General features: G+C 37.6%; 1 protein-coding gene across 12 annotated transcripts in view; it reads right to left on the bottom strand.

The window, feature by feature from the left end:
- KMT2C (lysine methyltransferase 2C) overlaps positions 1-16,446 on the bottom strand; it is a 188,848-nt gene that overhangs the window by 93,714 nt on the left and 78,688 nt on the right. The gene's annotated exons all lie outside the window — the stretch shown is intronic.

Genomic DNA, 16,446 nt, shown 5'->3' with positions numbered 1-16,446 from the left:
GCAGCTGGAATTAGAACACAGCTCACAGGTAGGCACATCCACAGGGAGGTCAAAATTTAGATGACAGTCTTGAGCTGTCCTATGTTGACACAAGTTCTCTACTGGTACAACAGCCAAGTCCACACCAAAGTTTTCATCAGCAGTGCAAAGAAGGGATGTTCATGGAGACTGTTTAAAGATACTTTCATATAAATCCTCTCAAGTTTTCTGAACAATAAAAAGTTGGGCTAAACTTCTCATAACACATCTCGAAATTCTCTTATATGTTTTTGGAACACTTAGACAAAACTTTCCAGCCATTACTGAGAACAGAAAAGTCATTTTTCTCATCTTAAAAACAATCTCATTCATTAGACTTGCAATTTGTCATGAGTTTTAGTATGGGGGGATGTAGCTTCTGCCCTTTACCTGCAGATCTATCCGGATGTGACCAAGCTTGAGAAAACAATCTCCTTTTTTCAATGCAAAACACTTCCAGAAGTTTGTCAGTGAAAAATCACAGAAAAAACTACTCCCATTGATCGTGACTGATCCTCTCCAGTTTCTAGCACTGACTGGACATCATGTACCTCCTACAAAGATTCCCTCATTCTGACAAGGATTAGAGGGAGGAAGTCTGGAATAAATACTTTAAGCCTAAGCACAAAAAGCCACCGGCATGGAAAGCAGAAATCCCTAAGGATCCTGACACTACTGCCACTTCAGAGTATCCAGTACCCAGGCAGATGGACAAGTAAGGAGCAAAGAGACAAAAGGGATTCACTGTGTGAATGAATCTGATGAGACTGGGAGGAGACTCCATGGATGGAGATGGAAGCTCAGGAGGGGCAGGAGTAACACTTGAAGGGCCAATGAATCCAATCTCAAACTGGATAAAGACCTAAGGGAACTCAGATGCTAAGACTCAGGAAATGGTGACAGGACAGATCTAAGAAAGAACCCAGGCAAAAGGGATGAGAAATGTTAAGGAAAGATGAAGAGTAGAAGCGGCTGTAAGTATCAACTTCAACAGAAAGAAGTCTGAGGCAACTGAAATTGGATGAAGATTACAGAGAGAGGGAAAGTAGCCTGTTCTCTGACACCTAATGCTGTATCACTATCACCCAGCCAGCTCAAATAGCAGCGCTCTCATGTAGCCACAAAGGCTTTAAGCCTGCAGTTTGGGAGGTCTGGCTCTTCCTTTTTCTTCTGACAAAAGGAAATTATAGAGGCAGACAAATACAAGGCAACACAGAGCCATGGAGACACAGATAAAGGAATGAGCAGACACGCACACACGTACGTGTGTGTGTGCATTAAAACACAAGGAGGATTACAGATCAAAAATGGATTTTGTGCATAAAATAGATCTTTTAAGAGGAGTCACTGCATTAAAGAGACCTGTTAGCTGTGAGACTGTGCTTAATTTACAGAGGGGGAAAAAAGGAAATATTGGAAAAGGTTGTGGATGGCCTGTGGGGGAAGAAAAGCATTTAGTTATGGCAACTGATCAATGGCCTGCGAAAGAGTTTATTTTCATTTCTTCCATGAAAGTCCTGGATGATACTGGGCAGGGCACTAAGCAATTTTTTATTTTTTTACTTTTTCTTGCTTAGTTCTTAATCTTACTGTTAAAAGCCTGGAAATTTTCTTTGCCCTGTAAAAATTCAGCCTTAATTTCTACACAGATTGTGCACTCTCAACTGCAACAGAGTGAAGGAAGAACTCCAGTATCAGTGCAACCTTTTTAACTAAGTCTGAGCATTTTTGAAACTCTTTCAATTTGCCACTCAAATTAGCAGACATAAATAAATTCAACTTCACTGGGGGAAAATGTAGCCTAAGATACATAACAACGCCATAAAAATCTATTTTAAAAAAATATAGAAAAGCTATTCACATGTTTATTATTGTAAAAACATTACAGAAAAACTCACACAGAAATGAGGAATTCTTTCTTTTCAGCAGTACTTGCACAGCCGACATACCTACACACTAAACAATAATGAAAAAATGGAATAGTGGAGAGGTTTATATCAATAAAGCAATGCTCATCCTATGGACTGAACTGGGCACAAACTGTTCTGCCTGTGACCATACAATTAAAGACGCATAATCAGGCCTAGGCACAAAAGACATTAATTGTGTGCAAAGGACACTAACTGTGTGCAAAGGATGTTAACTGTGTGCAGACAACCTGTCTTCTGACATGGCCTTACTTTGTGCTTTCATTTTATTGCCTTAATAATGCAGTCTTTTAAGAAAGATTTTTGTAGATTACCCTGATTTAACAGAAAGTTAATGTCAGCCAAAGTCACTATATACACTCAATGATACATATAATTTACAAGGTAATAGAAGGGATGGAGTGACAAGAAACTCTGGATTATGTAGAGACATAAAAAATGCAAGAATTTCCTGCCTTTAATACCTTCCTCATTAGTGAGCACCTCCTTAGTATTCCTTCCCCACTGACTGCAATCAGTACCTTATTGTTCATAATTCCTATTTCCTTGGCTGTTCCTAAATTGCACTCTCCAAATGGCACAAAGTCATGGTAAACAAAATCCTACATCTCCAGTTCACTAATTTTTGTAAATTGAGCTCAAACAAAGCAATTAGGTGGCATACTTTGAAACTACCAGCTTGAACATTAATATAATTTCTTTCCTAATAAAAACTTGATGTTTTATCTGGCTGGGGCTTTTAGCTTTTCTTTCAATTTGACTAAACCAGTCACTTACATGTATTTATTTTACATGCATTGCTTCTCCCAAGACATGGTATTCCCAAACATTATATAATTCTTTAAATCACTAGCCAGTGAAATAAATAAATAAGCCTCATATCTTTCCATCCTGTTCCTTCACTGCTATTTCTCAGGCAAGCGTTGCGAAGTGCAACATCTTGACCTGGAATTTAAAACCCTGGTTTTATTTATTTATTTAAAATTACTGGTCAAATACTGAAGTAGGTTATTCAACTGTTGTTCTGGGCTTCAGGGAGGTGAGGGCAAGAAGGGGCTGTTTGTTTCAGTTTTGCAGAATGCTGCCTCAGTAGCTTGTCAAGAAAAAAGCTGCCAAATTTTGTAATGAATTCCACAGAACATTAAGTCTGATGCTTAGCAGAAGCCATAACTGTTAAGTAAATGATATCCTTTTGATGAATACCCTTATTTGAAAACAACATTGATTCTTCTAACCCTCTAGCAGTGTCCCAAAACAGATGTGCACAACTGCAAATTCTGTTTGCTTTCAGGTTTACGAAGTGTGATGACATTTTTACAATCCTGCATGAGCCCTCTTACCCAGGAGTAAAATAAAGCACAATAATTCTTCACCATCTGTTTGTTAATTTTGCATTCATTTAACTTTGCATTTTAAACTAATAATCATTTTCTTATAATATAGTTTGCTCCATTGGTAGAAATTACAGCTGTTCAATTAAAAAAAGAATGGTTTGTAACACAGTTTTCCTCTAAATAATTCCATTGCTCTTAATTATAGAAATGTTAGTGCCATCAAATGGAAAAGAACTGCCAGAGATTAGTGTTATGCTTTATATGTCACAGATTCCCTTAGTAAATGTACATATTTTCTTCTGTTCAAGAAACAATTCCTACCTGGTCTCTAACATTAAACCCATTTTTCTCCACTACAAGATCCTGTGTGTTTTTTAACATCGTTATGTGTAAAGGTACAAACAATTAAATGAAGCTTCTGTTTCATTTGTGGCACAAAGTCAAACCAAGCACAGTCCTCCTTCTTCATAAAGCTTTTCCTTAATCTCTAATGACAGGACAAGGAGGTTTTGATATTTATATTTCAGCTGGTTACAGCTCAACTAGGGCTGGAATAATGTCCTAAAAGCTTTTTCTCACCATGTTTACAGTCAAATGGGGAAATCCCATTCCTTTATCAAAAGTAAAACCACATTGAAATAACATGAATAATACATCAGAGCTAGTGAAGGGGAAACAATTTGGGTCAACAAAAGATGTGGTGCCTGGAAAAAGAGCAGGAGCTGGTCTGAGATTCTGAGGGTTCTGTTCTGGCCTCTGTGTTGTGCTCTGGACAGGGCATTTTCCACACAGACCAGGCTGTGTGGAAAGGTCACAAGCCCTGAACACAGACTGTCCCCATGCTGGCACAGTGGAGAGTCCACTTCACTGAGGTTCCTGGGCTTAATCATCATCATCATCATCTACAAATAAACTCCTCAAGAGACACAGGCTGCTCGGCTAATTCATGTCAGCAGTCCAGTAGTATTAGAGAGCTGTTCAGATTGTTAAAACAATCAAGATGATTGCACTGTTTTCTAAAACCAATTTTATCTGATGGCACAGAAATCTCAGCATCAGATGACATCCTAATGCTGTGACAGTGTTAAGATAACAATTCTGTCACAGTACTAGGATGAGTATTTTACTTAAAACGCCCATAAGGCAAGAAATGGTTTACCACAAAATTGATTTATTTGAATTATTTAAAAGAGTTCAGAAAAGGCTGAAAAACACTCAGCTGGTGCCTAAGACTGTAACAGAGCACTTACCTACAGAAATGAACTTCCAGAAGCACCACACACAACAAGCTCACATAAAATTAAGAGTGGAAGTACAAGCAGACACTGGTGAGATGCTCAGCCTCCAGTGCTACCAGAACCCTGAGCATCCTGACCTTTCAGCTTCTCAGACGAGGGAGCGCTGCTGCCAGGGCCGACCTTTACTGGGGGATTTATCCATCACAGTATTTTATGTCTGACAGGAAGCAAACATTCTGGAGGTGCCCAAGGCACATTCTGATGTGATGGATGAGTAATGGTAACAGTCTTCCCAATGATTTGCCATCTATTTCAAGTTACTCTCATTAAAAAAACTTACCTGGTATGACATTTGAGAAAACTGAAACTCCTACTTACTGAACATATCAAATCCATTTATATTTTGGAAAATGAACATTTCCCTCACAAAGCTCAAAGAATAATACTAACAACTGAACTGTCTTCTTGTGTCATTCCTCTAGAAGTTCTCTATTTGTTTTTAAAGGTTTATGCTTTATCAACACATCTCCCTGGAAATACCACAAAAAGAACATCTAATATTCTGTAGCAACCAGCAGTAACTGAAAGGAAAAGAAAAACCCCAGTATTTGCTTGGATATTTGGTTGGATTCAGTAGTTAGATTCAGATTCACTATTTATTCTGCAGATTCTGTCATTCTTCCCAGTTCTTTGCAAAGCAATTTCATACTGAAGCAGAGTGGGCGAAAAATTTTTGAACAGAAAGGAAATATTACAGTATAAATTAAAAACTGCAAAGGGAAAGGCTAGATGTGGAAGCACTTACAGTTTTATAAAAAAAGAGTGTCTAGATTGCAGCTTGAAAACATGTATCTGAAGTGAGATCATGACACTGCAATATAGTGTATCAAGTCCTTTTACCCATGTTAGATTCTTCAGGAAATAAATATTTATTCCACAACAGCTACTTTCCCTCCCTGATGTACTGAAGAAGAAAGTCACATCTTTGAGGGAAACCATTAATATCACTGAAAACACACTGGTTAAAAAAAACCTTACGTGAAGTGCCGCTTTGAGAACATGCCACTTCATCAGCTCTTCAATTAACATTATTTAACAGGATTCATATAATTAATCATGACTATGACTCATGGAACACCTACACATTCATTACTGGCAGCAGACCTACTATTGTCTGCCTACTTTTTATTCCCAGGTCAGAATGAGGAGAACAACTATATACATGAAAATAAACAATATTAATTCCTTCACATAAATAAATGACTACCAACAGTGGCCTATTAGGAAAAACAGCTTTAATGCAAGTAATGTCTGTATTTCCCTCTGAGGTGATACACTTGTACAGGAAGGGCAGTTGCTCCACATTTGTGAAGATTCCTAAGACGCCTCTCTCATGCCTGATTTGCTCCATGTTATTAAAAAAACCCACTCAATGACACCTGCATTAATGGCACTACTTCATACTGATGTCTGCAATATTTATGCCCAATCTGCAACTCTGGGACAGAACTTACACTAATGGAAGTCAATAACAAAACCTTCAGGGAGTTCAAAACTATTTTTTGCTAATGGCTTGATTTTGCGAGCTGCTGAGTACACCAATCTCAGAAGTAGTTTTTAGGCTACTGCTTAAAAGCAAACTGATGCCAGCAGACTAAGAGGAGTACTCCTGAGTTTTAAAGCATGTTTGTAGGATTTTTTTGAGGATGGGTGAAAACCCACAATATGATTTGTATTAATCAGGAAAAAACCTCAGACTCTTTTGACCGGAATAATCAGAACCCCTTTACAATTCTAATTTCATTAGAGAGTCTGGGCTGTAAAGCTCTCCTTTAAAAAAAAAAAAAAACCCCACTCACGTGACTCACATTCATGATAAATTTAACAGACATGCTTAAATAAAATACTATATAAAAGGGAAACTGCTGTGAAACCTAGATTAGAGTCAGTTGTGTAACACTAAGCAAACAATGCTACAGCTGGGCAAATACAACTACTAGACCCACTGAGATATTTTTTCCTTTTATTCCAGTGCTATATATTAAGGAGAAAGCTGCTGAAGAGGCCTTTTTATTTCTATAATGTTCAAAGCATAATGAGGACCCGTTCTTGATTGAAACTAACCAATATTAACTCCAAAAGACTGATTAGTCTTTTTTCATAAATATAACCATCACACAAAAGGCAAAATTAGACCCTTGAGCACCAACAATAAAAAACCCCAGATCAGCTATGGAAAAGACTGAATATAAAATATTTAAATCAGAAGCAACCATGAGTGAAGTGGTAATAAGGTTGGAAAAGGAGGGCTGTATTAAAACACCTACATAATTGTGGAGATTGGTGGTACTGCCACACTTCCTTGTAAATTTTTATAAACTTACTGCTGGCATGCTGGTTAAGAGATGGGTGTGGCTTCCTGACTTTTTAAATATATACAGAGCTCCAGTTTCCTTATATGCTGAAAATATTAACGGCATAATAATTTAAATAAATTTGTTAATATTTTCATACATTTTAAAATGAGATTTTATTTCCTTGTTCCACATTCAGAGTTTGGGGGCATTCCACTGACAATTTCTCTCTTTTGTAGACATTGAAGGACTACGTCATTGTTGCCAAGCACAGAAAGACAGGAGAAAGGGAGAGCCCAAGTATCTGCATTCTCATTTTCTACAGCAAAGCCCCAAATGGATCACAAAATGACACATTACCAAGGAAGAAAGTATATTCTTGATTGGAGAGACTGTGTGATTTTCCTTCAGTGAAAATCCTTTCTTTCCTCCTCAGAGATGAAGTTCTCTCTGGTTTTAACACATAACCCTCCCCCCAGATTATAAAATCTTGCAATGGAATGTTAGTGAACTACTATGTCATTGCCTCAATGCTCAGACATAACATTTATGAAATACACCAAGGGACGTGGGGGAGGAAAAAAAAAAAAGAGGATTTCTTTTCACATATTATGAAAAAAAGTGTTTTCTACTCAAGTCATGCAAAAGGAAGAAAAGGTCTTTGTGAAACACACTTCAGCAGTTTGGAACACACACTGAACAATTTCACTTCAGAGCCTTCAGTAAATTATTTCAGTGAATGTTAGTGAATAAAGGAAACCTGAACTGGAAATTCCTCCAGGAACACAGGCTCTTTCATGTTTCTCAGCAAGGCTCTTCAGCTTTCATTCCTGGGCTGTTGCTGTTTCTCAGTCTCTTTCTGTGCCCCCAGTCCATTGTGTCTGGCTCCTACACCTCAGCCTGCCCTCAGTGCCTATCACCAGTTCAGCATCAAAACCCTCTCAGAAACGTTTCTGCAACCACAATCTCTCTCCCAATTCTGGTATCCACCTATCCTCCATCTGGAGTTCAAGAAAGGTGCATTTTTCAAAGCATTCAGCTTGAAAAAAACCCACACTGAAAACTCTAAGGCTGACTCTGCTTTCCTACTTGAGTGTCACAGGGTGAGCTCCCTGGCACCTCCTCCTGCCTCCAGAGCAGGAACCCAGCAGCACCACTGCTCTGGAGAGAAAAGCCATGGATCAGGCTGAAAAATCAAATACTTCTCCCTTCAGATGAAGCCACACAAATCATCTTAAGGAAAAATACTTAATGCTGCCTAAGTAACCCAAGTATTTTCCTCTCTTGTCTGCTGCTGTATTCCACAAATGCAGTTATAATGGGAAAGATCATTTAGGTAGATTCACCTGCCAGAAATGACACCGTGCTTCTGTTCAGATATGGAAACTGTACAGGACACAGAGCCATGGAAGTGAGAGAAATTATACCTGTGTGCTGGAAAGAAGGGCCAGTTTATGAAAAGTCCTGTCTCACTGTGAAAAGTTTATTACTTAAACCTAAAACATATTTATTAGAATCCATGCCCTGGTCATTGTCCCTGGCAAGGGTAAGCTCTAGAACTTGGTTCTTATGGCCCAGATAAGGAACAAGACAATTTTACTCTGAGCAGTGAGTTCCAATGTGCACTGACACTACCACTTGAGCTGCACACAAATTCACAGTATTTTTTTCCTATACTTGGAAACAAATAGGTAGGGATACAAACAGATGTTATTTCACAGGGGGTTCGTGACAAAGCACATCAAAAGAAAAATCTCAAAACAAAATTCATTTAAAAATGTGTATCTTTTGTTCTGCTTCATCTGAGAATGCAAATTCTTATCCGACCTGCAATTCACAAATTAAAGCCTGCCTTCCTCTTGTAAATACAATAAACATGATGAAGAAAATATAAAAAAATAATGACAGCTAAGTAGGTTTCACATAACCATGTGCTCTTTCTTCCAGACAACAGGTCAGAATCACACTGATAACAGATTATCAAACAAGGAACTGCAAAGTGATATTTAAGTATCTGCACTTGCTAAGAATCAAACTCCATAAACAAGTACCCAGAAAAAGCTCTAAATCAAACACTTTGCTGATATTTGGTATATTGATACTCCATTGTACATTAGTACATAAACAGATCAGTGTCTCTAAAGAAAGGAACATCTTTTGTTTCTTGAATGCTAATTTTAAAAAGTGCTAAATTGGATGTGTCATAGTCTTGAAATAAGTATTTCTTCATATTCCAAATAAACTTTTCCACTTGTAAAAATCCCAAATACCTTAACAGGCTGAAGCACAGTACTGGCTTGACTGGAATGTTAATAATAAAAATGTTTAATTATAGGAAAATTACTTTAAAATTCTGTATTTATTTTAAATGAAATTTTGGCTCAGGGAAAAGCCTAATATTCCTCAGATTATTTTAGAAACAAGTTTTTAATTAATTTTTTTCAGTTTAATATTGTAGCTTTGTATGACTTCATTTTTTTCACTGGCTGGCTGACTTGGGAAGTTACTTAATGATAACAGAGTATCTCACACCACATAGTACAAATGTGAAGTATCAATCCATCTAAATAAAATGGTGGGGAAAGAAGAAACAGACCAGCTCTTTACTCAATAAACCTCACTCACTTGTAACAATTAACCCTTACTGCCTCTCCCTCAGCCACATACCCAGACCTAGCCAAATAACAAAGTATTCTGAGGGGAACAATCACACCAGAAAGACTAGGAAAATTAATGAAAAGCTTTTTCTCAATAAATAGAAAAATCAAAATTAAAATAATTTCCAGACCCCTTCAATCATCAAAGGTGCTTAGCCTTTACTTTAGCCAGATATTTCCCATGTGTTACTGCCTCTCAGTTCATGACTGTAACTATTCAGACAGACCAGTCTAGTTTATATAATCCTTACAACCTTTTAAATACACTGCTGAAGATTCACATACAAGTGTGGAGTCTAATTATTTCCCAAGGTATCCATAATTTAGGTGCCAAAATAATTACAAAAATGTACTATAAGAAGACAGTCTCAAAGCTCTTAATTCACATTTAGTTCATTGGCTTAAATACCAGCAGGGATTTAGAAAAATGTATTTTATTTTTGTTCTGAAAATGTGGTCTACCAGAAAACTGGAGAAATGAAAACTGAGTTTTGAAAGCTGAGACCTTAACTCTGTAGCTTCAAAGGTGGCTTTTTTTGATAGGTAACAAAACTCTTCTGTCAGAACTGTAACTGTAATTTAAATTGTAGTTTTTTTGTTTTATGTTCCACTGCAGGAGAAAAAACAGAATCCCAGAGTCAAAGAATGGTTTGGGTTACAAAGGACATTAAAGATGATCCAGTTGCAGCCCCCTGCCATGTGCAGTGATACCTTCCATCAGACCAGGCTGCCAAAGCCCCGTCCAACCCAGCCTTGAACACTTCCAGGGATGGGGCAGCTTCTCTGGGCACCCTGTTCCAGTCCTCACCTCCCTCACAGGAAAGCACTGCTTTCCTTCTAAATCCAGTCTAAATCTGGAACTGAAGCCATTCCCCCTTGTCTTCCCACTACATGGAGCTGTGAGCAACCTGGCTGGAATGAGTCCCTGCCCACTGCAGGGGAGTTGGGACTGGATGATCTTTAATGCCCTTCCAACCCAAACCATTCTGTGATTCTGTGACCTCACATGAGCAACACTCTTGTTATGGTAAAGTTTATTTTGGTTCAAATGAAAGAATACTTTAATCACTGTTCACTTGATAATGCTAACGAGAATTAAGCTGTGTATCTTACTAAGCACCAAGTATCTGTTCTCAAACTGCTGGACCTGCAAAAAATCTGAACACAGAGAGGTCCCATGGCAGCTCTATAACCCGAACAGATTTATTAAAGCTGTACTGACATTTATGTGTACAAAGGTGTTCCAGTAGAATTACACATGTATGATAACTCTAAGATACCACAGCTGCTTTACAGAACTTGAGAAATACACCTATAAAACAACTGATATAGGCTTTCTGATTCATTTGCAACCTCTAAGAACAAATCACATTCTTCAACACAACAAAGATCTGGCTTTAAGTGACCAAAATCCATATGGAACAGAGCAAATCATAGAAGATAATTTACAGTGTTAAACTATCCCTAAGTTGTAACCTCAGTCAGTAAGGTCCTTTAAAAACAATGCTATCCTCATCAGCAGGAGAACAGCTACAGAGCTCTAGAGAAAATCCAACTAACAACAGGGAAATTCATGGAAAACTTGACCAGCCCATGGCTCCCATTGCTGAACTGTGACAGTATGTCTAAAATGTGCCAGGAACTGAATGAAACTACCAAACTGACCAAAAGCACATGCAAGTGTCTTCTTGGTGAGATTTATGTCACTATTTCTAGTCTTTCTTTCTCTAGCACTTTCTGTGCTGGAGTTCCCTAAGACACAGCAACTCATAAAAAAAAGTAGATGTTATTTTGGAAGAAAACTTCCTGCAGTACTTCCTCAGTTGCAGGACAAAAGCAAGTACAGGAAAAAAAACTCGATAAGATAAAATCAGAAGCCACTCCCAAGAGCAGCCAGGTAGTCCCTCCCAAGCTGTAGTGAAGGGAGATGAGGAGAAGCCAAGTGCCTGCTGTGTAAAAAACACCATAAAAAACTCAAGGGTTGAGAAAGGAACTTCTGAATACCAGAGCTGCTCCTTCAGCTTTGTGTTACAAAGCTCATCCTTGAAAAATGGGCAAACGCAGAGAACACTGCCTAAAAATGGTATAAATTATGATAGATTACATTCTCTTCATCCATTTTTCCCTGGATTTAAGAATTAGTAGTTCTTCAAATAATGAAAAAGGAAGAAGGGAGCTTCTAAAGCATCAAAGAACTGCAAACCCTGCACTCTGTCTAGAAAAACCCCACATCACTCCATGCTCTGTTCAGCTTGGCTGAGACATACACAAAGCAAACGCCATCCCCACATTCAGGATTCTGTCATCTAAGCCATTTCTCACAGTTTTTCTCAACAAAAAGTAAAACCAAATGAAAAATTGCTGTGGTTAAATGGGCACAATCCTCCTCAGTGTGAAGTTAACAGTACATTAGGATGTTGATGCTCACTTTTACATACAAGGAACAACAAAAGGAAGTATCATTTTAGCCCAACTGATTTTCAAATTGGAGCAGCACAAATAAAACACACACACTGCAAAAACCAAGAACAATTTTCAAGATAAGAAATGCACTGAGATTAGGGGATGAAGATATATTGAAAATATGGACAGTTTTAAAGGTTGTATAAATATGTTCCCCATCTTTACCCTCACCTTATTTCTTTCTGATCTAGCTTGGTAGGCATCACGCTAGAATTAAGTCTTGAACAAAGCATTTAAAACAGACTTTTTTCATCACTATCATGTTTCTCCTATTCAGTCTTCAAGCAGATAGGAACCTCCTCCTTGCTTTCCACCAACACTGCTTTCTTTGACTTTCATGTCCTTGACAAACTCTCCCCAACTTGGACACTGCTTCCTACATCTTATCAGAAGAGAAAGCTGGCTGGGAAAGTTACCCTTGAATTCCTTTCTCATGCCCAGTTTGTTCAAAAGTAGTTTAAACACATTTATCTACTACCTTAAACTCACTTTCTGAACTGAGCTATTTACATAATGGGGGAAAAAAAGTCCAGCTTATTTGGCACTCTGTAGCATACACAGCAGCTACACTAGAGAATGTAAGGCAGGTAATTGGCAAACTTTATTTTTCCTCAGCTGACTGAAGACAAACAAACAGCAACCTACTCAATACATGCAAAATAAACATCAAAATTATAAAGTATTATTTAAAAATACCTGAAAATATTTTGGGAACCACTAGGTCAGAAACCAGTCTTTTTAAAAGCTGAACAAATGCAAGCCTTAACGGCCTCTACATTTTACATGATAATGTAAGTTCACATTTCCAAATATCAAAAAGCAGACGAGTTACAAAAGTGTAAGACTGAAACCAGAAATAGAAGAAAAGCTGCAAATTCCACTTGTCCACATCTGTTATATTTTTTCCAGGGAAAAAATTCCAATATCTGTTTGATCAGATTCTTTTGCTTGGTTTATCTTATTACATCTACAGTTCACACTGGTTTTGTATCTTACTCTATGCATCTGTAGAAACACCAATAAAAGTCTATCCTCCTGAAGCTGACAACATGACAGCTTTTTTACTATGGTGAATCTTATATACTGAGCAAAACAGTCATGAATGATGAGAAAATTGAGTTAAGTTTTGGATCAAACGAATCACTGGAACTTTTGTCTCCCCCATTTATATTTCGAAGAGTTGTTTTCTTTCAAACCTTGAAACAAAGTTACTCCCAAACCCCATGAAATGCTATTAAAGTACTGGGGGAAGGTGTTGCCAGGTTGGGGAGTTGAAGCTCCACCTCACACATGGTACCAGGATAATGAGGTGAATTCTTAGGAGTCACCCTGGGAAAAGCTCTGGCACTAGGTTTGTCACCAAGATCTTCCCTATGACCTCCTAAACTTAGAAAGCAGTTCTGAGAAAACCCACGACTCTCCCTTGCTGAGATAAGCAAGACAAGCACTGAGATGAACTGAGGCACGTCCACCACAGATGTGACTGTGTATTCCAGCTTTCCTTTGTCCCTTGTCCCAAACCAACGCGATACACAGATTTCAAACACCTCACAGATGCAGGTTTGTGCACTCATGAATAGTAAAGAACGACAAACCCCAGACTTCGAAAGAAAGACAAAGAATCCACCTCTGTCTAGACACAAATACATGAAACAAGCTGGTCAGGTGCCTTTGCCAGGCCTTCACAATGAGTAAATCAAAAGAACTGGAGAGGAAAGACACGCTAAGCAGGGTATTTTGTGAGACATTCACAGATTCTGAGATCTCCGCTGTGTTTCAAACCTTCAGCGAACAAGGGCGCAGAAGAAAACCAAAATGGATAAAAATATGTACTTTGGAGCAGGTCAGTGAAGTGTGTCCACACAAGCTTTACTAATGCAATCACAAGTTCAGTGAAGCCAAATGGACATCTCAACTGGTAAACAGAGTAATAAGAAACACTGTCATAGCCAGTTAAAGCAGATTTGCAAACAATAGGCAGCCTAACTAATGAGAAACATGACTGCAGCTTACAAATTAAAGAGTCCCTCAAGGTAAGAACAGGCCTGAAATGTTCTCCAAAAATGAAAAGATCTAAACCAATGGACTATATCATCAAAAGTTGGTTACACTTCAAATATGCATTTTTACATGAACAGAAGGAAAAGAAAATGTACTTTCCCAGTAAAGAAAAGATTTCAGTGCTGTAGACCACATCACAAACCAGTTCCTCATGACAAAAGGACTTCCAAGAAGACAGAAATCCCCTACCAAACAAACAACAACAAACCCAAAGCAAATTTGGTGGCAAGCAGAGGAAACAGCATACAGCTTGGTTTTATTTAAACTATTTTTCTGTATGCCTTGAGCACATAGTTGCATTTGCATGGCCAACAGATTTCAGAACATCTGAACAGAACTTTTCTTTTAAAATGCAGCAACATCTCATTAGAAAGAAGCCTAAATGAAAAGAAGCACAAGATGCTGCAAACACAAACACGTACTTTCAATTAATTAATTTACCTTTCATTCTAAACTACTTAAAAATAACTTGCACAAAGATGAGATTTTCCACTACTACACAGGACAGGCAGGACGTTATACTTTTTTCTTCCATCTTAATCTTAGTAACAAGTTAAAAAATAGTGTAAAAATTACTACCAAGCACTACAGCCTGGACACAAGCAAACACTTGGGCTCCAAGTCAGTTTCACACAATCTCCTCGAGTAATCACTACACTTCTCTGTATTCAGGAACACAGAACTACAGAAGAGTTTGGGCCTTATTTTTCGAAAAAATAAAATAAAATAAAAAGAAATCCCTGGTGTGATAGCAGGATAAAGAAGTCCAATTCCACCTAGCTATTCTTCTAGAATCACAGTTGTGCCTTTACTCAGCTCTCCCTGGAGACATCACAAGAAGGATAAAAGAGAATAACCAAATCGGTGTAATTCTTCGCTGGCTGACTGCTGGACTACACAAAGGAAGTTTCTCAATGGCTTCAGCAAAGACTGAATAGAAAATACACAGAATGGCACTCAATTCAAACTCCTCTCCTCTCTGCATTGCCATGAAACGTGCAACAGGGGGATCTAAACATTACTTGCAGAATTTGAAAAGATCAGTAGGGAGGATTCAATGAAGCACATGAAAAGACGGGGCCAAAACAGAAACTGCAACACCAGAGACGTCCATTCCTCAAAAAATCTGTAGTTAAATAATTGCATTGTAAACATCTATGCAAAACTTTAAAAGTTACTGATGACATAAAGGTGAGGCATCATCACCCTGAGCACGGGAAGAGCAAGGTACTGGACAGAAAAAAATGAAACTGAAATAATGAAAATAGGATGAAATTCAATACAGCAAAACAGCAACGTGAACAGCTCAGCCAGGATTTCTATTAGAAGAAATAACTACAGACAGGAATGAGCTGATCACAAAGTACCTGCAAACCAGAAACAAGGGAGCAAAAACTTCAGCAGCAAGATTAAAAATAGTATTCAATTTTGAATATTCTTTCAATTCTTACTGTTTTTACCTACACACACATAAACACAAATGTTTTAGCATTTTCAAGCTCAACTGAAACTTAATACTGTCAGGTTCGTTCATTTTGAATAGTCTTATTTTGAAAGCAGAAACACAGAAATTAAATAAATGATTCAAAACAAAGCATTTACTTAATATGAATAGAAGAAGGTGCAAAGAAAGGTGTATTCTATGGCTTGTATTAAAAGGCTGATGTAAAGCATCTTTTTAGTCCAAATGATGGAGAACATCTCCTGGTATCTTATGCCAATTTTTTCTGTTCTGTTATAATGCATGAAAAGCAGGAAGACTCAAGTGAAAAAAGGCTGAACCATAACCACAAGAAAACCACCAAAAATTACAAAGATTCATTCATAGCATGGCTGATTTAGTATAAAAAATAATAAAATTATTAAAAAGCCCTCTTGGGTATTATTAAACACGACCAAAAAAATATAGCTACATGTGGCAAAACCAATGTGAAATACATCTCCAATATTTCAAAATGGTACCAGAATATGACCAGAACAAGTTCATCCTTTTCAAAGGTACTTACTTTTCCAAAGACATTATCACTTCAATTCAAAAGATTAATTATTTGTCTGTGTATTTCTATGAGTATTTAGAGTATCAAAACAAATTTCATGGCAAACAGTGCCTTTCTTATACTAACCTGCTTCTTGAAACTGGCATGAAAGTAATTGAGAATTTTTTTTACTGTATTTGAGTCATGTAATTTCAGGATATAAACTGGTAAAATAAGCATTTCCTCTACCTGTCAGAGTATTTACTAGTTGAATTCAACATTTCTTTTGTCTCTAATTTGTTTTGGTCAGGTGGTTCTTCCTACATTTTAGTTACCTCAAAACTAATTAATGATCTACTCCGTGCAACTCCATAAAACTTTTTAATAAATTGTAACAGAAGGTTTTAACACGAGGAT

Source organism: Prinia subflava, chromosome 1 (assembly GCF_021018805.1).
Source record: "Prinia subflava isolate CZ2003 ecotype Zambia chromosome 1, Cam_Psub_1.2, whole genome shotgun sequence".
NCBI classification, from domain to species: domain Eukaryota; kingdom Metazoa; phylum Chordata; class Aves; order Passeriformes; family Cisticolidae; genus Prinia; species Prinia subflava.
Note: the sequence above shows the minus strand (reverse complement) of the source record. Positions and strands in the feature narration are given on the sequence as shown.